This window comes from Nicotiana tabacum, chromosome 12, assembly GCF_000715075.1.
Source record: "Nicotiana tabacum cultivar K326 chromosome 12, ASM71507v2, whole genome shotgun sequence".
Lineage (NCBI taxonomy): Eukaryota > Viridiplantae > Streptophyta > Magnoliopsida > Solanales > Solanaceae > Nicotiana > Nicotiana tabacum.
Window position 1 is genome coordinate 124765421 of NC_134091.1, and position 15197 is coordinate 124780617.

At 36.9% G+C, this 15197-nt stretch overlaps 1 non-coding gene across 1 annotated transcript; it reads left to right on the top strand.

Moving 5' to 3' along the window:
- The first annotated feature begins 4118 nt into the window (after window positions 1-4118).
- On the top strand, window positions 4119-4212 carry LOC142167741 (small nucleolar RNA Z122). Its single transcript, XR_012697827.1, has one exon. It is a non-coding gene; the product is annotated as a small nucleolar RNA Z122 (small nucleolar RNA).
- Window positions 4213-15197: the final 10985 nt, after the last annotated feature.

A 15197-nucleotide genomic window follows, 5' to 3' on the forward strand; every position in this document is an offset into this window, starting at 1 on the left:
CTTCTTGTCACCCACAAACTGATGGACAAACTGAAGTAGTTAATAGAACCTTAGGAAACATGTTGAGGGCTGTTTTGAAAGGTAAATTAACTTCTTGGGAGGCTCACTTACCTATGATTGAATTTGCTTACAATAGAACAATCCATTCTTCTACAGGTATGTCTCCTTTTGAGGTTGTTTATAGTTTTAATCCCTTCACTCCCCTTGATTTATTACCATTACCTACTAATGATATTGTTAATCTTGATGGTAGGACAAAGGCTGAGATGATGAAAAAAATTCATGAACAAACAAGGCTTGCAATTGAGAAGAAAAATGAGCAAACTGCCTTGAGAAAGAATAAGGGTCGAAAACAAGTAATTTTTAAACCTGGAGATTTAGTTTGGGTTCACTTTAGAAAGGAGAGATTTCCCTCCAAAAGGAAGTCAAAGTTGCACCCTAGAGGAGATGACCCATTTCAAGTCCTTGAAAGGATTGGAGACAATGCTTACAAGCTGGACCTACCTGGTGAGTTCCAAGTAAGTGCTACATTCAATGTTGCTGACTTGTCTTTGTTTGATATAGGATCGAATTCGGGGACGAATTCTTTTCAAGAAGAGGGGAATGTAGGACAAGGATAGAGTTTTGGAAGCTCCAAGGCCATTTACAAGATTTCAAGCTAAAGAGTTGCACTCTAAGGTTGCTGGACTTCAATGGCAAATAAAGAAGCTTTTAATTATAGAGGAAGAACTCAAGCCCAAAGTAGATGAATTATCCAAGTTTTATAATTATTTGGTGATCCAAATTGAAGTCCAAGAGGAGGAAGATTGGGCCACCAAATCAGCCCTTGAAATCCACCAAAGAGGCTCAAAATGAGCTTAAAAGAGGTCCAAAAGGGGGTGTTTCAAAGGGAGCCCAATTGGAGTCCAAATCAATGGCCCAAACTAGTAGTTTTAAGGTCCAAATCTGCCCCAAAGGGATTTGGCCGCCCCCCACCTAATTGTAATGACTTTTCTTACTCCTTAGCAATCACCCTACCTAATTGTAATGACTTTTTATGCCTTAGCAACCACCCTACCTAATTTTAAGGACTTTTTGTGCCTTAGTACTCCTATAAATAAGGAGTTCTTCTCATTCATTAAGACACTTCATTATTGATTAAGTATATCATACTTTGAGAGTTCTTTTGAACCTTTGTTACTTGTGCTTTGAGATTTATCTTTCAACCTTTACTAGTTCATAGTTCAAGGTAGTAAGATTACTTCTCTATTGTGATATCTTTGATTCCTTTGTGGTATTCTTAAAAGGCGATTAATACTAGTTATTAATTGTTGTCTCAAGTTACTCGTAAAGCGGTCAAGATCCGAATCTATTGTTTTGATTTGCTTTTAAGTAAAGGCGTTTGATTTCTTCAATAAATCAAGACGTTGTTGCTTTGATCTTGTCAAGGCTATAGAACTTGCGTTCTTGGAAGTTCTTGGAATTCTTTCCTTGAATTTTCCCATATCCTTTATTTTCTGCCCTTTAGTTCTAGTTGCTCAATTCCTTATTGTTATTGCTTCCGCATTTACTTTTCAAATTCTTACTCTAGTTTGGATTCCCGACCTTGTCGTTATCATTACCCTCCCCAGACCCCACTTGTAGGAATACACTAGATTGTTGTTGTTATTTTTGCCTCATGCATTGGTCTATGTCTTGGTCGTAATGGTTTATTTTATTTTTGGTAACTGCTGCTAGGGGTGTTCATGGTTCGGTTTGAATCGGTTTTTCCCTAAAAAGAAACCAAACCAAGTAAGTCGGTTCTTAAAATGTTGGAACCAAACCAGACCAATTAAGTCGGTTTTTAGCAATTCTGTTTTTGTCGATTTTTATCGATTTTTCGGCTTTTTCGGTTATTTATCGATTTTTCTTAAATATGAGACATACACTGCCAAATACATATTCCAACAACTATATTTTCAATGTAACACTATCAAACCAATTGCTCTTTGAAAAATCTATCATTTACCGTGATATATTGATGATAATTGAATCAAATAGTGATGAATAATTTAAGTACTCAATTAAAAATTGATTATTTTTAACATGAAATAATTCTTGTACTTAGCAAAAGCAAACTACCAATCAAACTAGAATGTAAAGGCAAAGAATTAGATTATTGTAATAGCAAAGAACTAGACTTAAAATACAAACGACTAATATGCACCATAATAGCTACTTCTATAGTCGGTTTGGTTCGTTTTTTTCCGGTTATTTTTTGATTAAAATCAAAATCAAACCAAATTTGATCGGTTTTTAAAATTCAAAACCAAAACCAAACCAAATCAAACCTAAAAAGTATCAGTTTTTGGTCGGATTGGTTTGATTTTCGATTTGGTTTGATTTTTCGGATTTTTATGAACACCCTTAACTGCTTACGTCATATTACCTAACCGTTGTTTTTTCGTTGGTGGTGGAGGTTCAACTATGATTATAGTTTGCAAGTTGAGATCGACTTTGTACTTTCTCTGTTCTTTAAACATTTCGAGTTCTAGGTTCTTTGACTGTGAAACAACCTAAACTTTTAGTGCTGGTCATAAGAGACAGGAATTTCCAATTAGTCTACTTGTTCCTTTTGATACGATGCTCTTTTCTAGCCTATTCCAAAAAAAATATTCTTTTATATTTGGAAACTCTTTAGATTTAAACTTTTCATTTTGACTTTAATGACATCCTCTTCATGTCATTTAAAGACATGTTTAAGGCTACAAGTTAAAAAAGTATCGTTTGATTTATGTCAAATTTTTATCTTAATCTCCATGTCTAATCTAACACCGTTATATAACTGTAGTGCATCTGTCCATGTTCATTTGAATTGTGAAACAGCGCTTTCGCTTCGCCTGTGTCTTTAGTTAGGATAGTCTGGTCTTGTTATTTTTCTTTTATTTGTCTGTTTAAGTTGTATTTTCATTGCAAGGCTGATTTCATTGCTATATGATTTTGGCAATGGTGTTACAAACAATGTTATTCTTATTAGTAATAACAATATTGAAATGGTTTGGTTATGTTCATCAGTTGCTGCTGTTTTGAGAAGTGAGAACTGCATTACTTTTCCTTTTTTACCCCTATTTTATCAACAACACAATTTTGCTTGTTCAAGTAGATAAAGAATGAGGGTTGCAGTAGGTTAAGGATAAACATGTAAAATAGATTTCATCAAAAGCACAATTTTGCTTGTTCAAGTAGATAAAAATGAGGGTCACAATCAGGGGCGTACCTATGCTATACCGAGAGGGGTCACTGACACTCGTAAAATTTCAACAAAAATTCTATGTATACTTGTATATGTTTTTAGAAAACAGTAATATATTAATAGTTGACACCTTATATACAAAGTAGATTGTGGTTGAATCTAAATGTGCACCCGCGACCTTCAAATCTTGGGTTCGACTCTAGTCGCAATAGGTTAGCGATAAACATGTACATATATTTCATCAAGAGCAAACTTACATTAGTTATTGAACACTTAAGATATTTTTTTATTTTTTTTATTTTTTTTATTTAGGGGTTTATTGGAATGGCAATTAAACATATAACTTGTAAAGTCTTGTAGGACATGATTTTTTGGTAGTGTAATGAAGTTTTTCTTATTAGTCGTTGGAAGAAATCAATTTCTTTTATCCTAACTCAATCGCTTGAACTAAAATTAGCCGGACAATATATAACATACTTATTTATAATATGTGTATAATCATGTATAACCAGTATATAATCTATATACACTGGCTAGAAAAATAAATAGTAAAACTCATGGCTATTTCTGTAAAGAGGCTATATTTTAAAGGGCCTAACGAAATAAAGGGCCTTGTTTTATAGCCGTCGGCCCAATTCCCAAAAGTTAAAGTTAGGGTTAGGGTTTGAATTTGTTTTAAAAAGCTGCAAAGTTTGCAATCTTTCAACCTCAATAGTGCTGTCTTTCCTTTTTATTTCTCTCCAGAAAGTTCATAGGTTTTTTTAGTTTCAGAGTTTTATGGCTTTCTGCAAATGAAAAAACTCTCTTTTCTCTTCTACAATCTTTAAGTTTTTATTTTTATTTTTATAGTTACGATTCGATTTTTTTTTTTTTTTTTTTGGATTTTTGCAAACTGAGTTCATTTACAGTTGGGAAATGATGAGAATATATCGATATATCAAAGGCTCAATAATCTGTGCTGTGCTGAATAAATATTTTTTGCACGTCAGTCTGATCCCAACTGCGAAAGCTTTTGTTTCATTACTTTTTCTCACTAGTTTAAGTTAAAGCTTGTGTTGATAAAATTAAACAGATTTGTTAATCTGATGTGGTCTGTTTTTTTTCTTGTCCAAAGTTGGTGAACGAATTTAATAATTACATTTTTACTGGTTTAAAATGTGATTTAATTTGGATAAAAATGTGCTTGAACTCGTAGCATTGTAATAAAAATATGATCTTTTTTCCATAACGTTCCTGCAATTTCTCTGGTATTATTAGAGGTTCAAATCTTAAAAAAGAAAAAAGAATTCAAATTTACTGGAACTATACATCCTATTACTAGGTTAAAAAGAGTTTCTTTGTCTAGTCAAAATTAGATTTGTCGAAAGGGGGTTTTGTTGTCAGTTTTAGCTATAGGTAAATCGAAATTGCCAAAACATTGTTAGATAAAATTGAGTTCATTTGTTTGGGTGAACTTTTGAAGTGTATTTAAATTTGACTCTCTTTTCGGAATAGAACTGCATTTTGGAGTTGGACTTCAATCTGATTCTTTTTGCTAAATTGGAAGTGTGTAACAAATAAAAGGTATTAATTGGACTAGAGAATGCGATTCATTATAAAGTTTCAATTGAACGAAACGAGCAAGCTTAAATTAAACGTAGCATGAAATCTATAAAGCTCTAATTGGCACTAACTAGTCAAATCTCCTTGTATTTTAGAACCCCCAAGTAGAATCACCTAACAAAAATGGAAACGCTAAACTATTAGCACAAGTAGAAATAATAAATTTCTACCTTCTAAATAAGAACCAGCTAATCTATATGTATACATGAAATTATAAAATTTATACCTTGAACCAATCCGTAAAGCAAACATGCACGACGAAAGAGCAATAGATGAGACAATTAATTATCATATTAACGATTAGGTCTAATCATACTTCTTTTAATTCTTTAGTTCTATGTCTTCATCGTTTGATTGACTACTCATTGTACATTTTTAGGGGTCGAAAGCGAAAGAGTTATCCCGAAATTATAATAATGAGATTATAATATAGGGATTAAATAATAATTTGATTATTTAGTAAATATAGTTTTATTGCAAGATGTTTGGTTATTTGACTAAAAATAGGATGTACATGGTATATATATCGGATAATTTTTTCTTTATAATTTTAACTTTGGACTGCTTAAAAGACTTTGGGAGAAGACCCCCGGAGAAGGCATTTTTGCCATTTAGTATTTATTCGGATATTAATTAATCTCGAGATTATTATCCCACATTCAATGTGGGATAGGATAATACCCTATTGTAGGATTAATTAATTCTACAATTGCTAATTCCGGATTAAAAAATTCAACTAAATGCAGAATAAAATAATCTCGCATATAATCTCGGGGGTTATTATCACTTATCCCGTATACCAAATGACCCTTAGAGTTTTCTCTATGTCTCAGGTTTTCGATAAAACCTTCTCGTATGCATACTCATTTCAATTCATGGTTTACCTGATAATAGGCCCGATATTATTTTTTGTAGTAGATGATGGGCAATTCTCATCAAATGAGTTAGTTTTTGAAGTTGAGTTAGACCAATACAACTATGATTAAATGCTAGAAGTCCCTATGCAAATACATAGCATATATCTATTTTTAGTATAAAACATTATTCCCCCCGTCTCAAATTATCTGTCGTGATTTCAAAAATATATTGTCTCAAATTATTTGTCATATTAGAAGTTCAAGATAAAATAAATTATATTTTTCCTATTTTACCCTCAATAGTAATTGTTCTTGAAAAAAGAGATAGCACATAAATAGAGTAAATATTCAATGAGAAAATATTATATCTTAAAATATAAATAAGGGTAAACAGTCTAAAATTCTTTTTAATTAATGTTTATTTAGAGACGTGTAAAAGAGATACATGACAGATAATTTGAGACGGAGGTAGCAAGTGCAAGCAAGATTTTTACCTTGATTTAACAAAGAGTGTTTAATTGAAGGGAAAAGGGCCAAATGTGCCCCTCTACTTTCGGATATTGTCTACATTTAACCTCCGTTATACTATTCGGCTAAATTTACCCCTACCGTTTTACTATCCGGCCAAATTTACCCCTACCATCAACAAACTTTTAAAAATTACCCTCAGTCCGTTAGGTGACCCAGAATCTCATCAAATCATTTTAATTAAGTCACTTATTATTCTTCTTGATCCACTATTTTCGAAATAATTGGCATTTACATATTTTTTTAATTAGAAAAAATTAGAGAAAGAAATATTAAAATAATACAACGGTTAGTAAACAAAGTATAGTAAATTGAAGAATCTAAATTAGGTAGCTTGTCTAAATTCCAAAAGTATTTACAACATCCCAACTTTAATGAATTCGCTGCACCAACGGTATGGAGACTTTGCAAGTATTCGTGATAAATGTTGAACTTCCTTGGAGACTTTACATTATCGAATTCAACTTTGCTTTAATCAAACGACTACGCATTATTCACTCTTAAGTTAGTCGATCAAACTTTATACTAACCAGGCAATAACAAAATATATTCGAATATACATATACATACATAATGATCATCTGCATATAATACATAATAAATAGACCCACTGAGTTCTATAGTGTATATATTATTGAAAAATAAATAAAATTTTAAACTAATTTCAAACTCATTATCACAAGAAGAGAAGTGGGACATTGGTATTTAAAAATATCCATGAATAATATGTGTAGTGTAATACCTTTAGCATTCACATAAATAGTAATTTCTGAAAATAGTGGATCAAGAATAATAATAAGTGACTTAATTAAAATAATTTGGGAGATTCTGGGTTACCTGACGGGCTGAAGGGTAATTTTTAAAAGTTTGCTGACGGTAGGGGTAAATTTGGCTGGATAGTATAATAGTAGGGAAAAATTTGGTCGGATAGTATAACAGAGGTTAAATATAGATAATATCCGAAAGTAGAGAGATATATTTGCCCATTTTTCCTTAACTGAACCATGGAGCCTAATATCATATTTGCCCAAGCTTTTCCAAGGCCAAAATCACCATTTTTTAAAAGTTGAAGTGTTTGGTCAACTTTTTAGAAAAAAGTACTTTTGAGTAGAAGCAGAAAAAAGAAGGTTCTCCCCAAAAGATTTTTTTTGAAAAGCATTTTTGAGAAAAATACACTTAGAAGCACTTTTTAAAAGTTAGGCCAAACACTAATTGCTACTTAGAAGTACTTTTCAAATTAATTAGCCAAACACAAGCTGCTTCTCACCAAAAGTACTTTTGAGTAAAGCGCTTTTGACAAAAAATACTTCTCAAAATAAGCTTGTGTACGGGTAAAATTGGGGGCAAAGTTTTCCCCGATGAGAGAACGAAGAGGAAGCACAACTCGACGTGATTATAATCAAGGCGAGGATCCCCTCATATCGAGACCCGGGAGGAATGAACGATGTGTCTAAGTTCGGACACGGTAAAATAATGTACCCGTACCAAGTATAGCTTTCGGACCTCGGGAGGCGCGTTGAATAATTTTGTATGACGGGTAGGGGGCCGTAATATTCGTCCTTAACCGGATATTACGGCGCGAATCCTGTTCATTATCAACTGTAAATTAACATTTTTCGGTTTTTTTTTAAAAAACCTTTTTTAGACTTTTACTAAGACTGAAATTCTCCCACTATATAAAGGGGAAGGTTTTCTTTATTCTAACACATTGTAACGCGCAACTCAAAGCAATAAAAGTTTACTTTTGTCTTCTAGCTATTGTTAAAAGCATTTTTCATTTGTTCTTTTCTTCTCTCGGGACCGAGATTTTACCGAGGGTCCAATCGAGGACGAGTTCCACTTTTCAATCTTATATCAGGCTTGGTAATTACATAACGATTGGTTTAATCGTTTATTTTGTCTTTAATTCATTTATCTTTTGTTCTTAATTATTCATATTAAATTAAACCACGTATCCTTTAAAATGCGTACAAATTTAATTGTTACTCATTTTTAGGGTAAACAGTTTGGCGCCCAATGTGAGGCTAAGGATAATAGTGGTGATTTAATACGAATATCCATAAAACACCCATTTTTACGTTTGTTTTTTAAAACCTTAATTCTTGTTTAGCCTAAAAATGTCAAACTCTCAGTCTACTCACTTGAACGTTGACGCTTAGTCAGGCCATCATGGCTAGAATAATAAGGTGGTGCCTAGTAATGATGTGCCTCATGCCGATTCCAATGGTGTCCCAGTCGCCGACCCAGTCGATGCTAACTTGCAGGTGGCCATCAGCATCAATTTTTCAACTGATCCCAAAAATAGTATTTGCGGGGGACCCTAGCCTACGGCTCGGGAAGCGTCCGAAGGTGAAGGTGATGGGGTGAGCCTACGATTAATTTTAGAAATGTTGCAGGCTCAACAAGCGACAATAGCACAGCTGCAGAACCAAATCCACGCCCCTAACAGGGTAGAGCCCGAACAATCCCGGAAAAATACATGAAGAGATGAACAAGTTGCCGTGGGACCGGGAGAAGTCGAGCCCGGAGAAAGTTTCGATGTGATGAAGATGCTCGAAGCATTAACAAAATAGGTGGAGTCAAGCGAGAAAAGATTGAGGCCAACGACAAGAAGGAGGAAACGTACAACTCTAGGGTCAATCAGACCCCGGGAGCACCTCTGATATTGAAGGGACCAGACTCCAAATTTTAGAAGCCCTTCCCTCCGAGTGCGGCAACGAAGCCGATCTCGAAGAGGTTTCGAATGTCTGACATTTCCAAGTATAATGATACCACGGATCCAAATAAGCATGTAACCTCTTATACATGCGTGATCAAAGGGAATGACTTGGAAGATGATGAAATCGAGTCGGTGTTGCTAGAAACGTTTGAGGAAACATTGTCCAATGGGGCAATGATATGGTATCACAACTTGCCTCCAAATTCCATTGACGCGTTTTCTATGCTTGCAGATGCTTTCATAAAGGCCCATGCCAGAGCCACCAAGGTCGAGACCAGAAAGTCAGATCTTTTCAAAGTCAAACAAAGGGATAACAAGATGCTCAGGGAGTTCGTGTCTAGATTTCAGATGGAACAGATGGATCTGCCACCAGTTGGGAATGATTGGGTCGTTCAGGCATTCACTCATGGGCTCAACCCCCAAAGTTCCATGGCCTCTCAACATCTAAAACAAAATTTGGTGGAGTACCTATCGATAACCTGGGCCGACGTCCACAATAGGTACCAATCGAAGATCAGGGTCGAAAACGACCAACTCGGGGCCCCTTCTGGATATATTTACCATATCAGAACCGATGATAGATCTAAGAAAGCTGTTGATCAGGAGCCAAGGCCGGTCCGAGATCGATATCAGCCATACAATGCAGATTGGGGGGAAACGGATCCAGGCGTCACCCAACCAGGAATGAGAAAAGAAGTGATCGAGGACCGAGCGACCAGGGCCTAATTAGCAAGAGCGGGTTTGACAAGTCGCTCGGGAGTAGAGAAGCGCCAAGATTGTCGGAGTACAATTTCAATGTGGACGCTGCAAATATTGTGTCGACCATAGGGCAGATCAAAGAGGCCAAATGGCCCCGACCATTGCAGTCCAACCCTTCCTAGAGAGATCTTAATCTGATGTGTAAGTATCATGGCACACACGGTCATAGGATCGAAGATTGTCGACAGTTAAGAGAATAAGTTGCTCGATTGTTCAACAATGGGCACCTCCGAGAATTCCTAAGCGAGCGAGCTAAGAACCACTTCAGAAAGAGGGATGCTAAAAAACAGGTCGAACAAGAGGAGCCTCAACACGTAATCAATATGATCATTTGGGGTGTCGATGTCCTAAAGGGCCGATGATAAAGTGCACTAAGGTATCTATTACGAGGAGAAAACTCACCCTGGATTACGTCCCAGAAGGAACTATCTCGTTCGATGATGAAGATGCGGGGGGCATCATACAACCTCACAATGATGCACTGGTAATATTTGTACTTATTAATAAATCTCGGGTTAAGCATGTGTTGATTGATATAGGTAGATCGGCCAATATCATCAGATCGAGGGTCGTAGAGCAACTGGGATTACATGATCAAATTGTACCAGCGGTCGGGGTATTGAATGGATTCAACATGGCATGCGAGACCATGAAGGAAGATAACCTTACCAGTAAACACTGTCGGGACCACCCAAGAAACAAAGTTCTATGTGATCGAAAGGGACATGAGGTACAATCCTTTGTTCGGAAGGCCACGGGTCCATAACATGAGGGCGGTGCCTTCGACCTTACACCAGGCGATGAAAGTTTCCACACCGAAAGGAGTCAAAACGGTCTACGGAGAACAACCGGTCGCAATAGAAATATTCGTTGTCGATGAAGTGATCCCGATGCCCGTGATTTCAAAGGGCACAAAATCGACCAGAAAAGAGGTAACTAAATAGCAATTAATGACACCTGCCTCAACCGGGACGGAAGAATAGAAGGAGAATGGAGTGGATGACGAAGACGATTACAGTGTCCCAAGATCGTTCATAGCACCCGATGACACCGACACCACTAAATCAACGATCGCGGAGTTAGAGCAAGCTATATTGATCGAGCACTTATCGAATTGTAAGGTATACTTGGGCATGGGGTTAATCTTCAACCTCAGGAAAAAACTTATTAATTTTCTTAAAGCTAACTGAGTACCCACCTATGAAACAGTAACATCCATTTCCAGCAACGTTTTCGAGCATTTGATCAATAAAGGGGAGTGGGAAGTGGTCTTTCCCTGTCAATGGGCAATGTTAATTTTGTAGTTTGATTGCTCGAGGACGAGAAATAGTCTAAGTGTGGGGTGTTGATGGTAGGCTAGAAACCCGTGTTTTAGTCGTAGTATTGCACCCTAATTACTGTATTTTATGTGTGTTTGAGCTTAAATGAAAGTAAATTACACTTATCGTGTTTTATGCCTTGCAGGAAAGGATTCCGAGCTATTTAGGTAATTTGGAGCTAAATCGAACAAGTTGGAGCTTTGAAATCTGAGTAGAAGTCCAAGAAATTAAGCCGGGATCACGTTCGGGGGTCGATCACCAAGTATGGATGTTAAAAATTGGACGAGAGAATTTACTCTGAGAAAAAGGCACATCCGTGCCACATGGGGCGTCACGAGGCACAACGCGGCAGTGCGAATGTGTTCTGATAGGTTGTTTTGCGAGCTCTATGGATTTCCTCACAAGCACGCCGCATGGCGCGACGTAGGTGCGCAAAAATTATAGAGTATTTTCCTACTTAGGCTAGGAAAGGGTAGCTACGTCCGGGTTTGTTTCTACATGGTATAAATACACCAAAAAATTTTCATCAAACAACCTCCCTAATACATCATGCCAAGAATATTTAAAATAGTCTAAGCACCCTATCACAACATCCTAACCTCAAGAGTCGACTCAAAAGTACTCACGCATTTTTCACAACCTGCTCATTTACTCTAACACAGAGGTCAAAAATTTCAGCTTACCTTAGCAAATCATGTGCCCTCACACAAATAATAGAGAGTAGTTCACACACAATAAAATTCAAGAACAAATAGAAACTCAAAGATATAAGGAATTCACTCACTCTCAGAAGTAAAATTCATGCGCCAGACAAAATATACCATAAGTTTGCCTGTAGTGTAGTACTCTACTAATTGAGCTCCTTTAGTGAAGGATCAAGTAGGACTTTAATTGGATATAATCTAGGCTGCGAGACGGGTAGGCTACATATGGATATAGTAACTACACCTTCCTGAGCACTTTTAATACATGTACATTAACACTTTCAACCCAACATTTATTTTGAACCAAACCCCAACCTTCACATCATATTAACACCAAGGTCACAATTTCTTTAAGCGCAGACAAAGCAAGATTTACCACTAGCAAGGAATAACTTTTTTTATAATATATACACACCAACATTTTTTTTTACTTTTTCTAGATTCTGATTTTCTCTTCTTCTTTTTTCAATTACCTATAAGTGGGTCTCACAACAATTTCTTTTTCAAACAGTGCACCTTTCTCCTTTTCTATAGTTCTATTCAAAACCCAACTATTCCTCCACTTAGCTTTTAACAGCTCATAAATATATCAAGTGCTCAAGAGAGGTAAACAGTTCAAACAAAGGGGTCAGGCTTATAGTGTCATTCCCAAAGAAAATAGGATTACAGGCTCAAAAGGGCTAACTAGGATGCACAACAATTAAGCGGGTCACAGACATATAATTGGCTCAATAAAGAAATGCATATATCACTTCCTAGACTGAACAAGACTAGTATTTCATTTTGCAAACACACGGGGTAAGTTCTAGACATCACTGAAATGCATAGAATATCAACAAAAACCTCACTCAAACTTTGGCACATAACTCACTTATGATCGGATCTTTCCCTACTCTCTAGTCAAAGTAGTTAAGCAAAGTTACGATCAACCAATTTAAGGCACTTATCTAAAAGTCAAGAACAGAGCCTAGGAGTCACAACTAAGGCACTCACCACTCTCAAGGCATATGCAGTCAAGGAAAATTGCTTCAAATTAGCACTATGACTCAAGATTATTTACTCCTATAAAACAAAAAAACTAACTACACTCGGTTCAAGTAAAATCCTTGGAAAAGAACTATGGCAAAAAGAAAAACCAAGAAAAAATTACTACACTACCTAAGAAAGTAAAATAAAAAAAATAAAAATAATAAAAGACATATTTTTGGTTTTTTTTTTTTTGTATTTTTCTCGTTCGACTTCAAATCCCTCAAGAAGCAAGTCAACGAAATCCATCGCCCAGAAGAGTCGAAACTAAATAATTAATTACTAACTATTACATGCCGATAGAATTTAGAGTTATGATTACAGACCATATTGTCTAAAAAAGCAAGAAACAAATCAAACAAAACCAACTGGAAAATAGAAAATAAGTACAAATACAATCAAATCGGAGCACCCCACCCCACACTTAAGAAATTGCATTGTCCCCAATGCAAAATGATAAAACAAGAGTGAAAGGGTAACTTCCTGAGGCCCGTGGCCTACTCCTCATCAACACCCTCAAAGGTACGCATGTACTCTTCATTATCAGAGGGAATAGAGTTGACGTCCTCATCTGGTAGAATCTGTACTCCATCGGCCAAGCCCAACCATTGCTGAGTGACCTATGAGAGGGGATGGTCGTCCTGCAGTTCTGCCAAGTCAAACTCCCCCCCCCCGAGCAGCGTGAAGGCGCATATCAGCAAATAACAGTTGCAGTGTCTCCTCAACAAGAATAAATCTCTAATCTACAGGAACAACAACAGTTAGAGTGGGGGTCTGTCACAGGTGTGACATCAAAAGGTTTTAGAGGCCGCAAAATCGGAATCGTCCGGTCATAATGGTACTCCTCATCCACATGGTGTGTCCGCAGAAGCCGTGTGATCATGCTCGGGAAATACAGGCGGTGGTCCCCAAGTTGTCGTACTCGATACATGTGCTCAAGCATAATCTTACCAAGATCAAAATTCAACCGAGTTACGATAGCATAAATGAGACACACCTTCAACCGGGAGACGTCAATGTCATTCTGGGTAGGCATGATTTTTGCATTAATCAACTGGAGAATGACTCTGGCGGGACGCTGGAAATGGCACTTCTTCATGTCTTTGTGGAAGTCATTAGCATATCGCGTCCATGTGGCAAGAGACTCTGTGCCACACAGCTGGCGCCTAATATCAGGATAAGGGGGCCGACGCAGTTACCTCTAGAACAACTTATAAGAGTGCTCTGTGAACCCCATGATTTGATTTATTACCTGGGAAGGAAAGGGAATCATCTTGCCTCTCACCTCCACTTCATACACCGCATCTAAACTTGCCTCAGGTTGCCATTTAGCATAGAATTCCTTGACCATGTTTATGTTCACCGACTCACCGGGATGGAACAAGCTTTCAAAGCCCAAGTATCTGATGTTATTGTAAATCCCCGAGTATTTCCTTGCTAGCTTACAATCATCAATACCAACTTCCGGGTCGGGACTCACTGCTGGAACAAAGGTTCGGTACCACATCCTAGCATGATCTGGCACAACCCGAATGCCATGCTTGCAGCCCGATACTACATCTGCATCGGGATCAATGCGCTCCTCTTCCTCCTCCACTGGGGCGGGGGGAGGTGCCCGCCTACCTCCTCGATGGCTACTAGAGGCATACTCTGAGGAACCTGTGTTAGAACGTTTGCTAGGGCAACGAGACATTGTACCCGCACAAGACGATCAATATTAGCCACAACACCTAAAACAGAAACAAGATCAAATGGGGTGACCACCCCACACTTATGTTATTGGCATGTTCACAAGTACAATGTTTATCGAGGACTCAGACTACCCCATTAAAAGCACGCCACAAGTAATCAACAACCCACCCAACCACCAACATAATATTACAACAACATAACCCCGGACTACACTAGTGTGAAAGATAAAATTAAGAATTTAAATAAGTAACTACAAAAAGAAAAGTAAGAAGTTAGTCTAATTTACCACTAACAAAATAAATCTACAATACAACACTACACAACACAAAGCATGAATCAGATACCCCAATTAACACCTAGCAACACATTAGCATGGGTTGGTCAATCGATTAGTGCTCGGGACTAACACGTTAAAGTTTCACAACATAAAAACATGACCTTCCACCCCGCACTTATCATCGAACATCACATTATCTCATACAAATTTTCTCTAATTAAGCAAAACTTTATTTTCTATGTCATTGGGGCATTTTATCAAACACATTGTATTCATCAAGTTCATCTCATAATTTCAATTTCAATTGGTCTAGGATAACTACACGACAACACCAATCAACCTCCCAACAACAATCACAATACCACCACAATGTAACAATAGCACAAAGTGCTCCAATTTTAAGCAAAACGCCCTCCAATTTTCGGCCATAAGGCACCTCCTCCATACTTCACTATAGAATTATTCAACAAGCACCAAGACATACCAAAAATCCTCCACAATCA